Here is an 11,498-nt window from a genome sequence, read left to right as displayed (position 1 = left end):
AACACAATCTACTATAAGTACTAACCTTGGTTCCACAGAGTTTTATTTTAAATTAACAGGGGCATTTCTTGGCTACTGATGAAATACTTTGGCCTCCAACATTGAGAACTGTTTCCCGTGCCTCAGACTTTATTGTTTGGCCCATAAAGTGAGTCCTTTTCGACCCCCTGTCAGAGCTAGGATCTAAATTTAACTCCCATCAGCTGAAAGTCTGGCTGGACTTCAGATGACCTAACGGTGTGATTTGGGTTAGAGAGGCCGCATGGCTTTACAGTCAAAGATACGGTCACCAAGGCCTTCCCTGTCAAATAGCTGCGGCTTCTGATCCTGCTGAAACGGCTGTTTATTCCTTCCATTTTTACAGGACAGCTAGCTTACAAACGCTGTCACTGTCCTGTAGAGATGAATTCTTTCTGCTGTTCTTAAACAGTGATTGAAGTACTTTCCAAAAACAAGCCCTCTCAGCAGAATTGTTCAAGGAAAAGTTAGATTGTGATAGAGTGGGTGCTTTTTGTGTCTTAGGCAGCATTTTACATAAAAAAAAAAGCACTAGCCTCACTTAAAATAGAGGCTTTAGTTCGTCAAATATAGATAATTCATTGATATTTTGGCCAATCGTCGATGTGTCAGTGGTTTGCCATGTCATGTTCCTCAAATGGTTGACCCAGCTGAGAGAAACAAGGCCATAGATGGAAGGGCCGGCCAACTGTATACTTCCAGGAATTTTCCCAGGAGGCCCAGTGAGAGGAAGCACAGGTGACTGGCCCCTAACCTCTGACACATAAGCCTGTCATGAATATGACCTCAGCTGACCCTGCTTTTCATGTACCCCATGCCAGACTTGGCACCAATTAGTTCTGGTCTGAGGGTAGGAAGCTTCTGTTATATGGCTTGTGGTAGAAATGCTGATATGATGACTTGGCCAATTTGTGACTGAAAAGTATGCAACACGTTGACGTGCCCATCAGAGCACACAAGCTGCATTGAGTTGTGTAACTGTTATTTCTGAGATTTTTGATTACCATGGAAAAATGATTTTTTTTAAATTATTATATAAGTTCGTAAAATATTCATCAATGTATTTAGATTTATGATGTATTTATATCAATGTATTTTTATTTTTCCCTGCAGTATACAGTACAATTTATATTTAAATAACATTAATAATTTATTTTAAAAACATTTACAATTTATAAAATGTATAATTTTTTCCCCCAGAAATTTTAAATATTTATGATATATTTCTATCAATGTATTTTATTTTCATGATTGATTTTTTTTCTCTACAGTGTTCAGTACATTTAATATTTATATAAAATTTTAAAAATATTTTGTATAAATATTTTGTTTAGTATACTTTTTATTCAAATATTTGTTAAAAAATAAATAAATAATATATTGTTTATGTAAAATATACTAATATTACAAATATTAATAGTGTAATATAGATAAATATTATATATTATGCAAATATGATTCAGAACTGTTTCACTGATGACTGGGCAAATGACTGTAGAAAACCCTTGATTCTGAAATATGCAGAATCAGACACATTTTTCAAATTGAATTTGCTGTGTGCAAAAAATCTAAACGACAGCTGCCTTTTTAGTCGTTTTCGATTAGCCAGATCCTGTCACAGCCATATGCTGGACTAAGCGTTTCATTGAGGCTCTGTGTAATCAATGTGACCTCTGAAGATTCTTCTCCCTGTCACACAAATTTCCCTTTCCAGGAAGTAGGTTAGCAGGGACTAGAGTTTCTATGTGCGAAAAGCCAATTGAAGGATGTCCGGCGCCGACGACCGTGTGCTCGCGCAAGCTCGGGAGGCCTTTGAAGATTAGAGTGCCGACAGAGGTACGTCGGGTCAGGGTTACTTGTGTCCGTGCATTAGATTCACTTCACGTGGGACTTCTAGTTACTGTGCAGTACTGTGGCTGCTTCTCACACAGCCTGCTGAGATGGAAAGACATGCTGGCCGTGTGGACGGCATCTGAATAGATCAGTGGTATCAGACGGATATGGAATAGAGGCCAGTCATTCCAGACTCTCTGCTACCTACAGCCAATTACTTCCCTGTGGGCCTCTGCTAGTCACACCAAGGTTGTATGAATGGGGAAGTATTTTCCATCCTGAATTTCAAACCCGTCCACAGGCCTGAAGATGCTAGAGAAATCAGGTCAGAGCCGTTTAATTTTTGCCCTTTCGGAGCTTATTGAAATATTGCCAGCTCTGAAGGCTTTGATTATGACTACACACACACACACACACCTATTCCTGTTGGAATGTAATGAATTTTAATTTCCGTCGTATATTGCTCTCTTATCTGGCTGTCCTGATATGAGTCTATCTGTACTCTCTGCCTCACGTCTAGCCAATTGTCATATGCCAGCTTATCTGCAATGGTCTCAGTAAACAAATTTACAAACTCCTTTTCTCTGAAAGTCATCCAAATTGTATAATTAACCCTCTTCTGGACAAAAAAACCCCCTGAAGTTATGTCCTTTCATTTGGATGTTTGCCTTCCCAGAAATGTTAATTAGGCAGACTAAGACTTAGAAGCTGTCAGAATGTCTTACATATTTGATGATGACCGCTTCTGGTGAAAAATACCCATGTTTGGCTCCAAGAATTGGCAAATATCAGTTCAAAAGCCATTTCAGGTTTTAGTTTTTTATTTAGTGAAATAAATGAATGCAAATACACTGGTTACAGCATATCAAGTGCGAAAAGATGCTGTAAAACCTCTTTTTGACAGCAAATGTGACAGAGGCCCACAGGGAGGTAGGAGATACTGAACCATTAATATTGAATGAATTGTAAAGGATTATATATATATATATATATATATATATAGCACACTATGAATAATTGTTGCAGTTATGTTTTGTTCTTGAATGAATCCAGGTCATTTAAGTGAACAATTCAGTGACTCATAAAGACACTTGTTTAATCAATAATAAAGTTACATTTATAAAAAAAACTCAATAATAAAGATCTTGTCACCACCTACTGGCATAACAATGTATAACTGGGATAACTTCGTTTTTATCGTATTATAGTATCTCTTTTTGCCTATTTTTAGTCCAAAATAAATAAAATAATTTACAATTGAGAGGTATGGCATTAATGTATATTTTTATTTGGAACTATATGGGTGCCAACTAAAATATTATTCATAGCAAATGAATGTCTTGGATCATTGCAAAAGTATTGCATTGCAAACACAGCCTCACATTATTCAGCACGTTAGTTCCAGTGATTTATGTTAAAAATTGTTGTAAAATAGCCAATATATGCTACTAATAGGTATATATCACTGTATGTAGCAGTTGAAACATTTTCACCATATCAAATATTCTTGCTTGATGTATTAAAAATAGGTTAACGTTTCATCTGAAGCCATCTTCTGAGGGATTTGCATAATTTATTGTTCAAATGGGACCCCCAACAGGCATGCCATATTTTGCCAGTGGTCTAAGCCTTGGCAAACACCCATCATCAGCTACGGTATGAGGGTCAGTCCTTACATACGCACTGCCACAATGCCATACTGAATTAATCTCTCATGCTGTCATTGCCTCTTTGAGCCAAAATCTGTGCAATGCTGGTGTGTATTAGAGCATGATGCCTCAACTAAAATTGTCTCAGGATGGAGTCTTTGGGCAATTGCAGGTTTGCTGTACTGGTATATTAGATGTCTCTTTGCTATTACTGATCACAGGCGGTTGTTGAGTCTGTTAATGCATGTGGTGTTGCAGCTAGAGGAACGCTTGTTTATTTAGCATTGACCAATTTCAGCTCTAGTTACATCCCATTGTTATTCCCAAGCTTGGCTTATAAAATGTTAATAGAAAAGATGCATATGACCTTGAAGCAGACGAGAGTGGACTGATCAACTGAGATATCAAATGAAGCTCCAGATATGGCATATTTTAAAATGCTGTTATTCTGCCCAGCCTTCAAGTAGAAGCGAATATAATGAGCATTGATTAATTCTGTACCAGTCATACGGGAGAACAGGAAACTCATAAATTTCTCCTAACTCCCTGCCCCTGACCCTCATGTTAACCTCGCCGCAATAAAACGAAATTGTATTATTACAACAAGGCAATCAAAACCTTACATTGTTGCACGCCTGAGGTTGACGTTATCGACTTCACCAGAAAAACGCAGTAAGACATACACATGGCTTCTCTATTTATGACCAATTTCTCGCACCCCCGCCCATGTGATCCGTATCTGTGAGATATGACCTAGAGGGCCATGAGTGGGTGTTTGATAGCTGCTTCATCATTGTCCTCTTATGTGACTTGGTTTCCCCGCCGCTTCGTGGTGGAGGTCACCCTCCATATCACATTACTGGATGGGCTTCAGCGTGGACATAACTGCCAGGGCGGACACACATGAGCTCATTCGCTTTTCTACCTCTACTTCTCTGATGGCCCCATTATACTTCATGAATAGTCTCTGTGATTCATACAATACCTCCGCTTTATGAACGCCATCCAGATAAAGAGGAGTCTCTGAGGCGTGAGAATTGAGTGACAGTTATTCATCGTGATAGACAGGCCTTGTATCTTCACCAGGGTGCCAGATTAATTAGCATGTTACCAGTAATCTGACAGGAATGTGTCTTGAGAAGGTGCATAAAATAAAAGAGGGATTTTGTCCGCTGTTAATTCCACCATCTTTTCAGGTCAAAGGTGAGCTATGTGTGTCTGCTGATGGTAAGAGAAGAGACGGGTGCATGAATTGACTCTCAGGCTAGACCTAATGGGAAAACTGTATGCAGAGGCAAATATCTTCAAAGACTAGCATGCATACACATGCAGAAATCTGTATATCCTTTTGCTTATCCAAGCTAGGCCTTGTGGGAATTAATATAGAGTTCACCCTGAAATAGAGAGCATGACTGAGATGGAGAGAGCGGGATGCTTGCAGAAATTCAGGTTAAATATTTGGGTGCAGGATTCGCTCAAGGACTTCCTGTTTCTCCTTATCACATAGAGCGGTAGGGGATGTTCTAAAGATAAAATCGAAACATCATTAAAAACTTTATCTTTCCACACGATGACAAAGTTATTTTCCTAAATACGTTTTTCGCTAAAGCTTGTGTTTGTCCTTAAAGGATGAAAGTGTGATTTCGGGGGTGCATACTTAGGACCTTGAGGCTGGTTTTCATGGGAAAAGTCTGCTTGTGGAGTTCAGATTGTTGCCGTCTCAGCATGCTAAGCATTCCCTTAGCATCCGCGGCGGCATTAGTGCCTCATGCATACAGATGGAGCTGCTTTCTCATGGCCTGTTTATGCTCAGAACTGATTACTACAGAACCGGCTTTCTGACAAGATGCGCGTTAAATATCGCATGCGATTTATCGTGCAGCCCTACTGTAAACTAAAGCTAGTTTTGTGTTCACATAGGGTAAGGAATGATGGTAGACTTTGTATGTTTGTGTTGGTACCACCATCACACATGCTTACGTGTTTCAGAGCCACAGGCAATTCTCGTCGCGTTTGGTAATGTGGGTTTTTATTATATCAGCTAGTAGCTTTTACTTTTGATCAATTTAATGTATCCTTGCTGAATAAAAGTATAAATAAAAAAAGAAATCACACAAAACATTGGTCTGTAGTGCTGTACGTCTTAAGAAATGCATTCAAAATTTAGAAAACAAGTAGTTACAACTTCAGAAAAAAAGATGATGCATATATCATTCCTTTGACTGACTGAAATCCCCGTTTCCTGCTTAACACGACAAAAAATGAGGAAAAATAGACAGGGAGCATGAGAGAGAAAGCGGTTTGTTGTATTCTGCACGCATGACAAATAGTGTCTGCCAGGACAACGTTCGCTTGGTGGTGTGTGCAATGCAGGAGAGAGACAATTAGTCTGAAAAACATGCTGTGTAATGTTGAAAACAAGCTGAAGAGCAGTCAGCAGTGAAGCTGAAGCTTGTCACGTTGACACTGGCAAGAATTCATTGTCAGTGTGCATCAGAACAAGTGAGCATGTGTCGCTCATTTTTGAGCATAATCTCTCTCACTTTCTCTCTGTGATGTTGTAACTAGCAAAGGCAAAATACATTCTCGATTTAAAGACTTAATTGACCCCTCACTAAGAGTCCCGGGCTCTCCAGGATGGAAGGAAGTTGTCTACTTTCCACCGTCATGCAAAGTGACTATTGATTATGCTGTATGTCTTTGATAGCGGATTTCCTCTCTGTACCAGGGAAAGAGAGATCATCCTTTAGCACTTAAGAGGATGTGCATATTTAGCAGCTCTGGTCCTGCGGGGCTGTGTAATGCTATGATGTGCATTGCTGTGTTGTTGTAGCTGCAGGGTCTATTGTGTTGCATGATAAAAGCCCGTAAATTTATTTACATCCTGTTGGTGTGCATGTAAAGCATGCAAGACATACAAAACACATTCATCCCAGCTTTGAATGATTCGTGGGTCGTTCAGGGAAATCCTGCATGGACGTCATGCTGCTGAGAAGATTAATATAATAGCTATTTTAGCAACGATTCTGGTTTGGATTTCAGCCACTTATGCTTCAAGTATGTTTGCATTTCAAAACTGGAGTTATATGAGTGTAGAGTACTCTCCAGATGAGTGTCAAGATGGAACTTGGGTGGGAATCGAAGTACTTCAAATGGATACGTGAGTGGAATATCAATCACCTCAGCTTCGTTGCGCTATAAAGCCAAAGTGAGCGAGTCCAGCTCACCTCTGTACCACCTTCTGATGAAATTTCATCACCACGTTGGCTTCAGACAGAGTTGACAGGTGCTTGTCTGCGTCTGCGAATCAACTTTTTCCAATATAATTTTATTTTCTCTGTGACCTGGTAGTTCAAACGATGTTTTTGAATTAAAAATGAACTTAGAAACCACACATGGTTGCTTTTGGGGATAGATGGAAGATGTGTTCGTCAAGACCTCAACGTCCTTCAAATGAATCAATGGAAAAAGAATGTTTCCTGCTCATGACTTTGTCAGTTAGACGAGCGAAATGCTAGAAAAAGAATAGAAAATATGCATTGACGTCCAAGCTTCTCCAAATCCCATTCCACATCTTAAGTTTCCGTGAAGCTCAGGTCTATGTTTGCAGACAGCCAGATAACACCATTCTTGAGAGTGAGGTTGGCAGCAGGTCTCAGATTAGAAGATGGATGTGCACATTGTTAAATAAGGGAAGAATCCCAATAACAAGAGCTGTTCCTCAAACACAACAGCCTCTGCCATGATAAAACCCTTTATTTATATAAAGGTTTAGGATTTTTGTTGTTGATCACAGTGAAAGATAGATTTTTTTTAGGTAGAATTATTGTGAAATGGTTAACACATTAAGCATTAATGAGCAACATGTGTTGTCCTATTGTTGAAGATAGAACGTCATACTGGTTTGGATCAGCATGAGGATGATGACAAAGTTTTGGATGAACAATTTCTTTCGGCCACAGCTAGAGATTTGAGGTCTTGTAAAGTTAATGTCATTATTTCTGCTCTGCAACTGTGCTGGACTTGTCCTCCGTCATCTTTGGTCCTCTGAGTCCAATACTGCTCATGTTCTTGGGCTCTTTAGACCCATAGCCGATGCTGTTCAATCCTGGCTCTGTCCCAGCATCCTCTCTGGTTGCCCAGGCCTGTGATTCTTCCTGAGATAAGAGTGCTGCTTTTTCAAGGCTGAACAAACTAGTGTTTGCTGTTTATTTGCCCAGAGCAGCAACATCTGTTTGTCTTGGGGAACCGAAAGCACTATAACTCTAGCACCATTTGGACTTTGGGTTTATAGCCCTATAGAGCCATTTTGATGGTGTGTTCAAAGCTTTTTAAAGTCTAGCACGCATACAGACACCTGTGGTTCCAATATTTCTTTTACGAGACAATGAGGCCATAATAAAGACTATTTATTGTTTATTGGTTCATTTATGTATTACAGTTATTTAACCGTAAACACAAACTTTCTTTTTTAATCATCTCATTTACTGCTTCTCAGAGAATTGTATTGGTAGTCATGTGATGTACACTACCCCTTCAAAAGTTTAGTGTCGGTAAGCTTTTTTTAATGATTTTAAGTCTCACCAAGGCTGCATTTATTGATCAAAAATACAGTTAAAGAAGTATTGTAAAATATTATTACAATTTTCAATGACGCATTGACAGTATGTTTTCCTTTATCACATATTCTAGCTCTTCTAGATTCTTCTGGATTCGTCTTCTCTATCCTAATTTCAATCCATAATTAAAGAGCCTGTAGTCCTCTTAAGTATTCTGTTGAGCTGCCAGAAATCTGCGGAGCAGAGCGGCACAAATTAGCCAACGGTATCTAATAGTTTTCCCCCTCTTGCTCCAATTCCTGTTCCTTCTCATCCTCCGCTGTGAGAAAGTGAGCTGTGGTGGCAGGTGTCAGCTGAGAGAAATTTTCCAATTGATTTTGAGTCGTTAAGCCCATTTAATGCAAGATGTGAGATTCAAGATAAAAGCTGAAAGCACCCAACTTCTGCTTCAATGAAACTTGCATTTCTATGTTATTTCTCTTTTAATATTCTGTTTGTGTCAGAAAAAATGTGCCATTGCCCAAGTTTGATGCGTTGCCCGTGTCTTATGTTGACAATAGGCAATTATTTTTTCTTATTTGTAAAAGTCATATCCATGTCAATGAATATATACACAAAAGCTCTCAAACTGTTTGTTTAAAATCGGCACAAAGCATTTTTCTGTCTTCGTGACATGTGATTTCACTCAGTTCCATCTTCCCAAATGATCCCATATGAAACTTTAAACTGTAAGTATTGCTGTTTAATCTCTCTACAGCGCATCTGTCGGCTTTTAAGGCTCGCTACTGATTTTCTTCAACAGTACATTTTTCCCACAGTTCTGCTGCATTATTCACCATCAGGCTTCTCTTTGTGACAGACCCGATTCTCTTCTCCACTGTGGGGGGAAAACTGTGCTTTGTGGAAACAACGGGGGGTTTAGTCGAAAGCAAAGACAATGCGAATTTGTCATGACTGTTTACAGCTGTTTTTTTATTAGTTTACTAAAACCACTCATGTGAGGAGCCAAGGAGACCGATCGAGATGTCTATGCTGGAAAGCGTAAAAAAAATTGGAAAAGGTAAAAAATTCCCTTTTTTTTTTTTTTTTTTTTTTTAGTTTGACTGAGACGGCAGGATGTTTTGGTGCTCATTAATTCTCCAATAATTGCAGAAAGAAGTTGCAGGCAACCCTCTGAAGAGCAGCAATTTGGACCCATCATTCTTGGCTTTGTTATCTGTAGGTTCGGGCTGATTTGGAGAGCTCCTGTCCATTATTTTTTAAATAGAAAGTTTCAAGTTATGATTAATTCTGATTAACCTCCTGGGAACCTTCTTGAAAGATTTCAACTAGATCTTAATTTAGATAACGGCAAATTCTGACCTATTCAGATATAATCTAACATTCTGAGAACTATTTGTGTTTACATTTATGGACTTGGCACACAATTTTATACAAAATGACTTAAAATCTAATTAGTCAAACCCATGACCTTGGCATTGCTGGCATCATGTTAGCAATATAAAATATAACAAATTTGGAAAAAAAATACACTAATAAGCTAATGCAACACTCAGTCGACTTAGTTGTGTGCAATCATTATTATCTTTTATTTACAATCTGCCCATACTGTTTAAATATAATACTCCACAAAGGAAAAATATTATTTTTTTATTCCTTATATGCCACAAACTATTATCAATAGCTTTTTTTAGTAAATCAGTCAAACTTTTTAGATTTTATTGTAAGCACTAATAATTTATATAATATATATATAATTTATATGATACTTTATTTATATGGTCATATGATGAACATTTTTATTTTCTGAGTGCAAGTGCCATGTATGACTGTTTAGAAATTTTGTAGAAAGCTTTGCTATTATAGAAGATAAATGGCTGAGAGTTGTTTATATCTCTTCCTCTCAAGCTAAATATGTTTTGTCTATCCGCTCAGATGAGCGATTATTTAGACTTGGCTTCTTCCTAGTATCCATTCATGATTTATTCTCGAAGTTGGATGACACTGGCTTAATGAATGAAAGGCAGAGATCAATTGGTCTCTGAGGAAGGTTGCATCAGATCATCTGCTCCATCTGATCTGCTCATGGTGTCAAAGAGATGTTTGAATCTCCCAGACCTTTTAAATTGATATCAGATCAAGTTAATTCAATATCTCTATCGTCACTGGGACATTACAGGACTTCTTTCTGTACAAACACTACTTACATCCATTAATGTGATTTAAAACTACATTACCTGATGCAAGGGATTCTCAACAATCTACTGTATTTGAGCAATAAAGGGCCAGCGGTCATTTGAGCAGGATGAGGCCGCTCAGTAATGGGGTATCATTTCCCTCTTGGTGCTGAGCACATACCAGCCTTTATGTCTTCATTACAATTGACTGTTTTATTTTAGTGTAAAATCAATGACAGCTAACTGGCTTCTTAAAGAGAGGCCCGCAACCCCCGGGGCGGTGCAACTCTCTTCGTTTTTCTCAATTTCTCTCTATTTCTCTATCTCACTCTCTTTATTTCTTTTTATCAGTGGTGTATAAAGTACCTGAAAGCCATACTCAAGTAAAAGTACAGATATCTTACCAGAAAATGACTTCGGTAGAAGTTGAAGTCACCGTCTAGAATATTACTTGAGTAAAAGTCTTAAAGTGTGTGATATTCTGTGTGTGATTTGGTGATATAGCCTACTTGATAATGTCAGATCGAACATCATTACAACAACACTTACCATATTATGATGCTGTATCGCACACCCCAGACTCGACTCGAGTGGAAAATGAATCATCCACGGTTGTGCGCGCCGCGTGTATCGGAGTAAAAGTATACATTTTAATTAGGAAATGTAGAGGAGTAAAAGTAAAAGTTGGCTGAAATATAAAATCTCAAGTAAAGTACAGATACTCCCAAAAAATACTTAAGTACTGTAACAAACTATTATTACTTGGTTACATTACACCACTGCTTTTTATCACCCTTGTATGAAGAAGGTTATAAATGCTGCACACTGGAGAAAATCAGCACATTTCTTTAAGCAACAGACTGCTTACCTTTAAGTCTACAGACTCTCTTGGTTTCTCTAATCTTAAGTGGTAAACCATACATGGCCTCTTTCTGACCACCAGTTATTCCAGGTTCACTACAAGTTAAGCTTTATCAAGAGCTGCTGTGACTAATGTAAATTGACTTGTCCTACGGTGTGATATGCTCCTATTTTAAACTACGTTTTGCTAATTATTTTATAATTATTATACATGACCTCATATCACATGAAAGATTATCACGCCACAGGCCATTTGATCAACCAGTGAAATGGGGGAAAAAAGAAGTGTAGAAAAAAAGCGAAAATATTATAAATCCACACATTTTGAATGAATTTTGTTGTTGATTAATATACAGTGGTGTGAAAAAGTTTTTGCCCCCTTCCTGTTTTTTTATTTTTTT

This window comes from Sinocyclocheilus rhinocerous, unplaced genomic scaffold, assembly GCF_001515625.1.
Source record: "Sinocyclocheilus rhinocerous isolate Xijiao unplaced genomic scaffold, SAMN03320098_v1.1 scaffold604, whole genome shotgun sequence".
NCBI lineage: Eukaryota > Metazoa > Chordata > Actinopteri > Cypriniformes > Cyprinidae > Sinocyclocheilus > Sinocyclocheilus rhinocerous.
The sequence above is the reverse complement of the archived record's forward strand: the minus strand, read 5'-3'. Positions refer to the sequence as shown.